This window comes from Heptranchias perlo, chromosome 4, assembly GCF_035084215.1.
Source record: "Heptranchias perlo isolate sHepPer1 chromosome 4, sHepPer1.hap1, whole genome shotgun sequence".
NCBI classification, from domain to species: domain Eukaryota; kingdom Metazoa; phylum Chordata; class Chondrichthyes; order Hexanchiformes; family Hexanchidae; genus Heptranchias; species Heptranchias perlo.
Window position 1 is genome coordinate 76593264 of NC_090328.1, and position 13545 is coordinate 76606808.

Sequence of the window (13545 nt, forward strand, 5' to 3'; positions counted from 1 at the left end):
ATCTTAATACAGTTTACTGTAAATAATTTGCTACATACCTTTTAATGAACTCAAGTGAAATTCAGATAGTGTTTTACTTTAGGCTTTTAATTATTTTTATTTGCCAATAAATTCACTGATGCTTGGTCACTGCTCATAGTCAGTGTCAACAAGAGCTAAACCAGATTTATAATCCAAAGTGATCTGAATCAGGACATTTTGGGCTAATTGGCAAAAAAAAAGATTTTGCCCAATTTGAATAATTGTAGGTTTAGAATTGGATAACTGATTCCCATTATTTCTAGTGAGCACTCTTACTTTTCACCAAACTGAAATGAAACACTCAAACATGGGGTGTTTCATCGATTTAAACACTGTTTTGGATTTAGAAGGGACCTTGAATTCAAAACTGGGGACTTGCAGTCTGCTCCCTTTCTGTCCCCAGTTAACATGTTAAAATTCTTACACGGGCTTCACGGTCCATTGATAACTATGGAAATTTCAACATAATGTCCTTAGTTACCTGTCAGGATTCCCTGTCAAGCCACTAAATGGTGATTTAATAGGATTTAAAATGTTAATCTGAACAGTGGCTGGTCATGGCAGCCTGTCATACCACATGGTACTGTATTATATTTTCCCACCAATCACTCAAAATGCTTTCTGAAAAATTTTTCATCCACCATTTTTTTTTGCAATAAATTAAATTTCTAATGTTTAAAATAAAAAGTTTTAAACAAATACATGTTTGATAAAGTACCACATAATAGACTCGTTAACAAAATTGAAGCCCATGGGATTAAAGGGACAGTGGCTGCATGGATACATAATTGGCTAAGGGACAGAAAGCAGAGAGTAGTGGTGAGCAGTTGCTTTTCAGACTGGAGGGAAGTGTACAGTGGTGCCCCCCTAGGGTTCGATGTTGGGACCGCTGCTCTTTTTAATATAAATTAATGACCTGGACTTGGGTATACAGGGCATAATTTCAAAGTTTGCAGATGACACGAAACTCATAAATGTAGCAAACAGTAAGGATGATAGTAACAGTTGCCAGGAGGACACACTGGTGAAATGGGCAGACATACGGCAGATGAAATTTAACACAGAAGTATGAATGAGTTAATTTTGGTATGAAGAATGAAGAGAGGCAATATAAACTAAATGGTACAATTTCAAAGGGGGTGCAGGAACAGAGACACCTAGAGGTGTATGTATGCAAATCTTTGAAGATGGCAGGACAACTTGAGAAAGCTGTTAAGGCATACAGGAAATTTGGCTTTATAAATAGAGGCAGAGAGTACAAAAGCAAAGAAGTTATATGAAACCTTTATAAAACACGGGTTAGGCCCTCACTGGAGTATTGTGGCCAATTCTGGGTGTCACACTTTAGGAAGGATGTCAAGGTCTTAAAGATGGTGCAGAGGAGATTTACTAGAATGATACCAGGGATGAAAGACTTCAGTTACATGAAGAGACGGAGAAATTGGGGTTGTTCTTCTTAGAGCAGAGAAGGTAAAGGGGAGATTCGATAGTGGTGTTCAAAATCATGAAGGATTTTGATAGATTAAATAATGAAGAAATGTTTCCAGTGGCAGAAGGGTCGGTAACCAGAGGACACAAATTTAAGATAATTGGCAAAAGAACCAGAGGCGACATGAGGAAAAAAAAAATTTTACGCAGTGAATTGTTATGATCTGGAATGCACTGCCTGAAAAGGTGGTGGAAGCAGATTCAATAATAACTGTCAAAGGGGAATTGCATCAGTACTTGAAGGGGGAAAATTTGCAGGGCTATGGGGAAAGAGCAGGGGAAGGGGACTAATTGGATAGCTCTTTCAAAGAGCCCGAATGGCTGCCTTCTGTGCTGTATCATTCTATGATTCTTCTATGAGAAGAACTGCATATTTCACACAAACATGATTGAATTTCTGTTGAATTGTCTTTTGTTTCTTTTAATGCTTTCATTAAAGTTTTTACTTGAAGGCCTTTGCCTCTCCCAAAAGCCTTATCTTGGACTTGATATTTTTGCCTAGAGCTACAGTTCTATTAGTTTGTTACAAAATAAAAGTTTGCATTAGATAGTTTCTCAAGTTCAGTGTTGATGGTCACTCCCATAAGTGGATCCTGTGTGCCTTGTGATCAGAACTTTACCTTTACTGCCCAATAACTAGCCATATGATAGTGTGATCTGAAGCAGTGACAATGAGGTCTCTTGTCTGCACTGGATATTGCAATCTTACACATGCCCCATGAGTTAATCATCTTCAACAATCACTAACCGACAAAGATCATTTATTGAAAGCTGCTGAGAAAGTCAAAGGCCAAAATAACCTAATCCCAAATTGCCAGCTCTACCGGGGGAGAAAATGCCTCCACTTTATGCTCATCGCTGTTGCACTCGCTCACCACACACTCAACTGGATACTCAACTGTATATTGCTATGACACATTGCTTCCTACTTCCCTCCCATGGCTACAGATACAGATACAGTAGCAGAATTGGTGAATAGACTTGGAAATATATCGCCGGTCCTTCATCGTCGCTGGGTCAAAATCCTGGAACTCCCCACCTTACAGCACTGTGGGAGAACCTTTACCGCACTATGGGAGAACCTTCACCACACTGATGGCAGCGGTTCAAGAAGGCGACTCACCACCACCTTCAAGGGCAATTAGGGATGGGCAATAAATGCTGGCCTTGCCAGCAACGTCCACATCCCATGAACGAATAAAAAAAAACTGTGACAAAATCATATCGCCAGTTCACTCCCGTATTGGGTGTCTCCAAGAGCGCACCGCGCTCTTGGAGACACCCAATATGGTCAAACTTTCCGGATTCCTTTGACTTTTCCTTACCAACTCGCCAGCGTGAAGAGTGGACAGAAAATGCTCCTATAAAATCAACATATTATCTCCGACCCAACAGACTGTCACCAGGATCCGACTGACCATCTCATAGTTGGGCACTTCTCAACCAATTTTGGAACTGGACAAGGGCAGTTCACTTCAAATCTTCACCTTTAGGGCCTTCGTAACAACAATAAATGTCCTTGCGGACAAATACAAACCATGTCCCACATTATTGAATCACGCTCACTGATTAAACTATCGGGTGGCTTATGTGTTTTGCATGCTGGTGATGACAATACTCTAAGATGGCTGAGTCTGCATATGTTAAATAATATTAACTGGTTGATTAGAAAGTGAGATCTCTCTTTCTCTGATGGTTGCAAATTCAAACTTCTGCAGGCTGTCTTTGTTCCAGCTAGCCAGGAAAAGAAAAGCTTGATGTCTGACCCTCCCCCAGCTTTGTGTTGGGGGATGAGCTCGTTGAGCTGACCTCACACTGAGGACACCATCCAATGTGTTGTGTGGCACTACCACCATGCTAAATGGGATCAGAACAGATCTAGCAGCTCAAAACTGGGCATCCATGAGGCACTGTGGGCCATCAGCAGCAGCAGAATTGTATTCTAGCACAAACTGTAACCTCGTGGCCTGGCATATTCCTTATTCGACCATTACCAACAAGCCAGGGGATCAACCCTGGTTCAATCAGGAGTGTAGAAGAGCAGGCCAGGAGCAGCACCAGGCGTACCTAAAAATGAGGTGCCAACCTGGTGAAGCTACAACACAGGACTACATGCATGCCAGAAATCCCAAGAAAACTAATATTGAATCGGGGACAGGGACTCGATAAAATTAACATAAGTAAAGCAACAGTAATGAAGAAAATAATAGCACTAAAGAGTGACAAATCCTCAGGACCAGATGGTTTCCATCCCAGGGTTTTAAAAGGAAGTAGGTGAGCACATTGCAGATGCCCTAACTATAATCTTTCAAAGTTCTCTAGATTGGAAAATTGCATGTCACTCCGCATTTTAAGTAAGGAGAGAGAGGGAAACCAGGGAATTATAGACCAGTTAGCCTAACATCTGTTGTGGGGAAAATGCTGGAGTCTATAATTAAGGATAGGGTGACTGAAAATTCTCGAGAATTTTCAGTTAATCAGAGAGCCAGCATGGATGTGTGAAAGGTAGGTCGTGCCTGACAAACCTGATTAGTCACCTCTTCAAAAAACTCAAAGTAGTGGACAGGGGAATGTCAATAGATGTTATTTATATGGACTTCCAGAAGGCATTTGATAAGGTCCCACATAAGAGACTGTTAGCTAAGATAGAAGCCCATGGAATAGAGCGAAAAGTACGGACTTGGTTAGGAAGTTGGCTGAGCGAAAGAGAGTAGGGATAACGGGTAGGTACATTGGCAGGATGTGACTAGTGGAGTCCCACAGGGATCTGTCTTGGGGCCTCAATTATTCACAATATTTATTAACGACTTAGATGAAGGCATAGAAAGTCTCATATCTAAGTTTGCTGATGACACAAAGATTGGTGGCATTGTAAGCAGTGTAGATGAAAACATAAAATTACAAAGCGATATTGATAGATTAGGTGAATGGGCAAAACTGTGGCAAATGGAATTCAATGTAGACAAATGTGAGGTCATCCACTTTGGATCAAAAAAGGATAGAACAGGGTACTTTCTAAATGGTAAAAAGTTAAAAACAGTGGATGTCCAAAGGGACCTAGGGGTACAGGTACATAAATCATTGAAGTGTCATGAACAGGTGCAGAAAATAATCAAGGAGGCAAATGGAATGTTGGCCTTTATATCCAGAGGACTAGAGTGCAAGGGGGCAGAAGTTATGCTGCAGCTATATAAAACCCTGGTTAGACTACATCTGGAGTACTGTGAGCAGTTCTGGGCACCGCACCTTCGGAAGGACATACTGGCCTTGGAGGGAGTGCAGTGTAGGTTTACTAGAATGATATCTGGACTTCAAGGGTTAAGTTACGAGAAGAGATTACACAAATTGGGGTTGTATTCTCTAGAGTTTAGAAGGTTAAGGGGTGATCTGATCGAAGTTTAAAAGATATTAAGGGGAACAGATAGGGTGGATAGAGAGAAACTATTTCCGCTGGTTGGGGATTCTAGGAGTAGGGGGCACAGTCTAAAAATTAGAGCCAGACCTTTCAGGAGCGAGATTAGAAAACATTTCTACACACAAAGGGTGGTGGAAGTTTGGAATTCTCTTCCGCAAACGGCAATTAATGCTAGCTCAAATGCTAAATTTAAATCTGAGCTAGATAGCTTTTTGGCAACCAAAGGTATTAAGGGATATGGACCAAAGGCAGGTATATGGAGTTAGATCACAGATCAACCATGATCTTATCAAATGGCGGAGCAGGCATGAGAGGCTGAATGGCCAACTCCTGTTCCTATGCATGCTAAACGTCAGAAGCAACATGCTATAGACAGAGCTAAGCGATTCCACAACCAACGGATCAGATCAAAGCTCTGCAGTCCTGCCACATCCAGTCGTGAATGGTGATGGACAATTAAACAACTAACGATGAGGAGGCTCCGTAATGATGGCAGATTCGAGGATGTGAGTGCAAAAGACAAGGCTGAAGCGTTTGCAACCATCTTCAGCCAGAAGTGCTAAGTGGATGATCCATCTCAGAACCTCCTCCCGATATCCCCACCATTACAGAAGCCAGTCTTCAGCCAATTCGATTCACTCCACGTGATACCAAGAAACGGCTCAGTGCATTGGATACAACAAAGGCTATGGGCCCCGATAACATCCCGGGTGTAGTGCTGGAGGCTTGTGCTCCAGAACTAGCCCCGCCTCTAGCCAAGCTGTTCCAGTACAGCTACAACACTGGCATCTACCCAACAATGTGGAAAATTGCCCAGGTATGCTGTCCACAAAAAACAGGACAAATCCAATCCGGCCAATTACCGCCCCATCAGCCCACTCTCAATCATCAGCAAAGTGATGGAAGGTGTCGTCGACAGTGCTATTAAGTGGCACTTACTCAGCAATAACCTGCTCACCGATACTCAGTTTGGGTTCCGCCAGGACCTCTCGGCTTGAGACCTCATTACAGCCTTGGTCCAAACATGGACAAATGAGCTGAATTCCAGAGGTGAGGTGAGTGTGACTGCCCTTGACATCAAGGCAGCATTTGACCGAGTGTGGCACCAAGAAGCCCTAGTAAAATTGAAGTCAATGGGAATCGGGGGAAAACTCTCCAGTGGCTGGAGTCATACCGAGCACAAAGGAAGATGGTAGCCAATCATCTCAGCCCCAGGACATTGCTGCAGGAGTTCCTCAGGGCAGTGTCCTAGGCCCAACCATCTTCAGCTGCTTCATCAATGACCTTCCCTCCATCATAAGGTCAGAAATGGGGATGTTCGCTGATGATTGTACAGTGTTCAGTTCCATTTGCAACCCCTCAGATAATGAAGCAGTCCATGCCTGCATGCAGCAAGACCTGGACAACATCCAGGCTTGGGCTGATAAGTGGCAAGTAACATTTGTGCCAGACAAGTGCCAGGCAGTGATCATCTCCAACAAGAGAGAGTCTAACCACCTCCTCTTGACATTCAATGGCATTACCATCGCCGAATCCCCCACGGTCAACATCCTGGGGGCCACCATTAACCAGAAACTTAACTGGACCAGTCACATAAATACAGTGGCTACAAGAGCGGGTCAGAGGCTGGTTATTCTGCAGCGAGTGACTCACCTCCTGACTCCCCAAAGCCTTTCCACCATCTACAAGGCACAAGTTAGGAGTGTGATGGAATACTCTCCACTTACCTGGATAAGTGCAGCTCCAACAACACTCAAGAAGCTCGACACCATTCAGGACAAAGCAGCCCGCTTGATTGGTACCCCATCCACCACCCTAGACATTCACTCCCTCCGCTACCATCGCACCGTGGCTGCAGTGTGTACCATCTACAGGATGCACTGCAGCAACTCAACAAGGCTTCTTCAACAACACCTCCCAAACCCGCAACCTCTACCACCTAGAAGGACAACGGCAGCAGGCGCAAGGGAACAACACCACCTGCACGTTCCCCTCCAAGTCACACACCATCCCGACTTGGAAATATATCACCGTTCCTTCATCGTCGCTGGGTCAAAATTCTGGAACTCCCTACCTAACAGCACTGTGGGAGAACCTTCACCACACGGACTGCCGCGCTTCAAGAAGGTGGCTCACCAACACCTTCTCAAGGGCTATTGGGGTGGGCAATAAATGCTGACCTTGCCAGTGATGCCCACAGTCCATGAATGAATTTTTAAAAATTCAAAACTGCCACCTTAAATCAGAAACTTCCCTCCTCACCCACTGCGCTTGCAGCACCTACATGGCTTGTTCAGCTAGAATTCTTGCTGAGCTCAATAACTGGAAACCATTCCAACATCACATCTAATTTCCTCTCTGGAATATGTTAACAAATGCCATTGATTCAAACTTATATGGTGCAAGAGAAACACAATTCCGTTAGCCACTTCACTTAGTCGACATTCCCAGATAGCTTATGTATAGTTAAACCCTTGTGTGCTGCATTTAACTAAATAGCAACATTTTAATATAAATTAATCAAAATCCCTCCTAATCCAAATAGGTGAAAATTTCAAAATATGACATAGTTGCACATGGTTTATGAGCCTGAACATATGCAGTGTACCCAAACTTGCAGGATGCATCAGTACCAGTCAACTGAACTGCTGGAATATTTTTCCTTATCCTCTTAACAGTTTCTGCCCCGTTTTTCAAAATTATTTGAAGAAACGCTGGAGGAAAATTTCAAAAGCTATATTAAAGTATATTACACGTGTTTTTTTTTTAAAGTGGAGAGTGTGTGTGTGAGTGAGTGAGTGAGTGAGTGAGTGAGTGAAATGACAGTATGGTTTACACCACCTTTTGTGGCTTTTGTTCTGTGTTTATAAACTTTAAAAAACATATTAAGCTGAGAGTGTCTCTTTCAATGCAATGTTATTTGTGTTTCTTTTCATAAGTTGAATTTTGAAGCAAATCAAAAACTTCTAACTCACTTCTGTTTTGCTGAGTTGGAAAATATAAACATTTTAATTACTTAAACTTGCGAGATAGAGACATGGACAGAGAAGAGACACACAGATAGAGAGACCAATAGAAAGGCACATTCCTCATCCTAATTTGATTTTTAAAAATTTACATTCGAAAGCAAACAAAGCCTCTAAGATAAATGGATATTAAGGGAGGGTAGGAGGAGAGGACAAGGGAGATAGCATAACTGTGAAGCTTCTTGCACTCATTCTTAAGGGATGCAGTGAGAGTGAGGAACAGTAATTGCAAGGTTAAGAGTGAGGCGAATAATGATGCAGTGAGGTGAGGGGATGAATACAAAGATTGAGTAAGTAGTTTAAGGGGGAAGAGCTGAGAAGTGATGGGAAGTTAGAATAAGAGGTAGTTATAAAACAAATTTTGGTAGGGATTGTAATGGGAGCAATGGGGTGGGAAGAAACATAAGTGATTCGGAGGTGATGGAGGGGAGCTGCTGATGGCCACATTTTCTCTAACCCCCAGTCAATGGTGGAGCCAGTGAGGGTTCAAGGGGGTCATGACCCTCCCAAATACTGAACTCGGCCAAAGCGGACTGCAAATAATTTACTTACAACTTTAAATTCCCAATCGTGATTGCTTTGCCGTTTTGTTGTGCCAAGTCTGGACTCCAACCCCCCACCCCCACCCCCATCCCCACCAATCCTCATCCCCATCCTTCGACCTTAGCTCCACTCCAGGTCCAGTAGAAAATGCAGCCTGCAGCTGTGGGTCAGTTTCATCCTCGTCACCAACCCACCAATTCCCATCTGAAAGAAAAACAAAAAAAAGAGATGCAGAAAAAGTCAGAAAAAAAGGAGTGAGAAAACAGTAGAGAGATACAGAAGTAGAAGACGTGAGACAGAGGGAAACAGCAACACAACACGGAGACAGGTAAAAGAGAGACTGTATTCTCTGACATACGATGCACATTACACGATATATAAATCCCACTCCTGAAATTTTCCTCTTACCTGCTCTGCCCCTCCTTCAAAATACTCAGTAATTAAAGATTGTACTACACCTTCAACTAACATCCACACAAACACCCAGGCAAAGCTTTGGCAGGTTTAGTGTTCATAAGCGCTGAGAACTGCCTATCTGTTCAGACTACTTGGAGATTCAGTCTGCAATTGCCGCACTTACCACCAAATACACGTTGCACTTGCAGGCACAAGGTTCCACGCGACACCTGCCCAAATCATCGTCACAATCAAGTCAGAATCATCGTCACAATCAAGTCAGAATCATCGTCACAATCAAGTCATTTGACAACTGGAACTCTCCCCAGCAATCACGCGCGACACGATTGTGCAGTGATGGAAGTCGTTCTTAGACGCCAACTCTGGGGTGGTGGAGTGGGGGTATCGGTCACGGTGAAGCTACAACTCAGGACTACATGCATGCTAAACAGTGGAAGCAACATGCTATAGACAGAGCTAAGCGATTCCACAACCAACGGATCAGATCAAAGCTCTGCAGTGCTGCCACATCCAGTCGTGAATGGTGGTGGACAATTAAACAACTAACAGGAGGAGGAGGCTCTGCAAACATCCCCATCCTCAATGATGGCGGAGTCCAGCACGTGAGTGCAAAAGACAAGGCTGAAGCGTTTGCAACCATCTTCAGCCAGAAGTGCCGAGTGGATGATCCATCTCAGCCTCCTCCCGATATTCCCACCATCACAGAGGCCAGTCTTCAGCCAATTCGATTCACTCCACGTGATATCAAGAAACGGTTGAGTACACTGCAAAGACTATGGGCCCCGACAACATCCCGGCTGTAGTGCTGAAGACTTGTGCTCCAGAACTAGCTGCGCCTCTAGCCAAGCTGTTCCAGTACAGCTACAACACTGGCATCTACCCAACAATGTGGAAAATTGCCCAGGTATGTCCTGTCCACAAAAAGCAGGACAAATCCAATCCGGCCAATTACTGCCCCATTAGTCTACTCTCAGTCATCAGCAAAGTGATGGAAGGTGTTGTCGACAGTGCTATCAAGCGGCACTTACTCACCAATAACCTGCTCACCGATGCTCAGTTTGGGTTCTGCCGGGACCACTCGGCTCCAGACCTCATTACAGCCTTGGTCCAAACATGGACAAAAGAGCTGAATTCCAGAGATGAGGTGAGAGTGACTGCCCTTGACATCAAGGCAGCATTTGACAGAGTGTGGCACCAAGGAGCCCTAGTAAAATTGAAGTCAATGGGAATCAGGGGGAAAACTCTCCAGTGGCTGGAGTCATACCTAGCACAAAGGAAGATGGTAGTGGTTGTTGGAGGCCAATCATCTCAGCCCCAGGACATTGCTGCAGGAGTTCCTCAGGGCAGTGTCCTAGGCCCAACCATCTTCAGCTGCTTCATCAATGACCTTCCCTCCATCATACAGTCAGAAATGGGGATGTTCGCTGATGATTGCACAGTGTTCAGTTCCATTCGCAACCCCTCAAATAATGAAGCAGTCCGAGCCTGCATGCAGCAAGACCTGGACAACATCCAGGCTTGGGCTCATAAGTGGCAAGTAACATTCGCGCCAGATAAGTGCCAGGCAATGACCATCTCCAACAAGAGAGAGTCTAACCACCTCCCCTTGACATTCAACGGCATTACCATCGCCGAATCCCCCACCATCAACATCCTGGGGGTCACCATTGACCAGAAACTGAACTGGACCAGCCATATAAATACTGTGGCTACGAGAACAGGTCAGAGGCTGGGTATTCTGCGGCGAGTGACTCACCTCTTGACTCCCTAAAGCCTTTCTACCATCTACAAGGCACAAGTCAGGAGTGTGATGGAATACTCTCCACTTGCATGGATGAGTGCAGCTCCAACAACACTCAAGAAGCTCAACACCATCCAAGATAAAGCAGCCCGCTTGATTGGCACCCCATCCACCACCCTAAACATTCGCTCCCTTCACCACCGGCGCACAGTGGCTGCAGTGTGTACCATCCACAGGATGCACTGCAGCAACTCGCCAAGGCTTCTTTGACAGCACCTCCCAAACCCGCGACCTCTGCCACCTAGAAGGACAAGAGCAGCAGGCACATGGGAACAACACTACCTGCACGTTCCCCTCCAAGTCACACACCATCCCGACTTGGAAATATAACGCCGTTCCTTCATCGTCGCTGGGTCAAAATCCTGGAACTCCCTTCCTAACAGCACTGTGGGAGAACAGTCACCACACGGACTGCAGCGGTTCAAGAAGGCGGCTCACCACCACCTTCTCGAGGGCAATTAGGGATGGACAATAAATGCCAGCCTCGCCAGCGACGCCCACATCCCATGAACGAATAATAAAAAAAACAGAAAATGCTGGAGAACCCCAGCATGTGAGGCAGCATCTGTGGAGAAAAACACAGTTAACGGTTCAGGTCGAAGACCTTTCGTCAGAACCGGAAGATGTTAAAGAGTTAAAGTTTTTCAGCAAGTACAGAGCCAGGGAATCGTGGGGGGAGTGGAGGAAAGAACAAATGGGAAGGTCTGTGACAGGGTAGAGGGTAAAAGTGATTAAATGACAAAACGGATGATGGTGCAAGGCAAGGAAGGTGGTAATGAGACAACTTAAGAAACAAAAGATGGGTCTGGAGTAGCTGTAAATGGCAATATTAGAACCATTAACAGCACTTGCTGTCCGAAAAAGTGGAAGCAGTGGTTATTGAAATCAATGTTTAAGGTTGTAAAGTGCCTAAACGAAAGATGAGGTGCTGTTCCTCGAACTTACATTGAGCTTCAATGGAATAGTGTAAGAGGTTGAAGACAGAGAGATCAGAGTGGGAGTGGGACAGGGAATTAAAATGGCAAGCGACTGGCAGGTCAGGGTCACGCTTGCGGACAGAGCGGAGGTGTTCAGCAAAGCAATCGCCCAGTCTGCGTTTGGTCTCCCCAATGTACAGGAGACCCCACTGCGAGCAGCGAATATAGTATACTAAGTTGAAAGAAGTATAAGTAAACTGCTGTTTCACCTGGAACGAGTGTTTGCGGCCCTGGACGGTGGGAAGGGAGGAGGTGAAGGGGCAGATGTTGATTCTCCTGTGCTCGCATGGGAAGGTGCCGTGGGGAGGAGAGCAGATGTTTGGGGTGATGGAAGAGAGGACCAGGATGTCGTGGAGGGAGCACTCCCTTCGGAATGCTGAAAGGGGAGGAGAAGATGTGTTTAGTGGTGGGAGCGCGCTGGAGGTAGCGGAAATGGCTGAGTATGATACGTTGAACGTGAAGGCTAGTGGGGAGGAAGGTGAGGACAAGGGGACCCTATCACGGTTCTGGGAGGGAAGAGAAGGAGGGAGGGCAGAAGTGCAGGAAATAGGATGGACGCAGTCGAGGGCCCTGTTAGCTACAGTGGAGGGGAATCCTCGGTTGAGGAAAAAGGAAGACATATTGGAAGCACTGGTGTGGAAGGTGACGTCGTCAGAACAGATACGACGGAGATGGGAGAGGGGAATAGAGTCCTTACTGGTAGTGGGGTGGGAGGAAGTGTAATCAAAGTAGCTGTGGGAGTTGGTGGGCTTATAATAGATATTGGTCGACAGCCTATCCCCAGAAATGGAAGTAGAGAAGTCAAGGAAGGGAAGGGAAGAATCGGCGATGGACCATGTGTATCGGTCACTGACGTTGGCATTGGTAGTTAATGTAATCCAATGAGAAAGGAAGGGCCTTCTGTCTTCACAAAAGAGAGGGATGGTACAGGGATTGAAGTTAAGGAGGAGGAGTGTGAAATATTGGATGGGATAAACATAGTGAGAGAGGAAGTATTAAGGGGATTAGCTTCTTTGAAAGTGGATAAATCACCAGGGCCAGATGAAATGTATCCCAGTCTGTTAAAAGAAACCAGGGAGGAAATAGCAGAGGCTTTAACAATCATTTTCCAAACTTCACTGGATACAGGCACAGTGCCGGAGGATTGGAGGACTGTTAACGTCTTACTGTTGTTTAAAAAGGGAGCGAAGGAGAGACTGAGTAATTACAGGCCAGTCAGCCTAACCTCGGTGGTGGGCAAATTATTGGAATCTGTGGGACAGGATAAACTGTCACTTCGAAAGGTACGGACTAATCAAGGACAGTCAGCACGATTTGTTAAGGGGAGGTCGTGTCTGACTAACTTGATTGAATTTTCCGAGGAGGTGACAAGGAGGATCGATGAGGGTAGCGCAATTGATGTAGTCTGCATGGGTTTTAGCAAGGCTTTTGACAAGGTCCCACGTGGCAGATTGGTCAAAAAAGTAAAGGCCCATGGGATCCAAGGGACTGTGGCAAATTGGATCCAAAATTGGCTCAGTGGCAGGAAGCAAAGGGTAATGGTTGACCGGTGTTTTTCCGACGGGAAGGCTATTTCCAGTGGGGTGCCGCAGGCTCGGTACTAGGTCCTTTGCTTTTTGTGGTATACATTAACGATTTGAACTTAAACGCAGGGGGGCATGATTAAGAAATTTGCGGATGACACAAAGATAGGCCGTGTGGTTGATAGTGAGGAGGAAAGTTGTAGACTGCAGGAGGATATCAATGGACTGGTCAGATGGGCAGAAAAGTGGCAAATGGAGTTCAATCTGGAGAAGTGTGAGGTAATGCATTTGGGGAGAGCAAACAAGGCAAGTGAATACATAATAAATGGGAGGA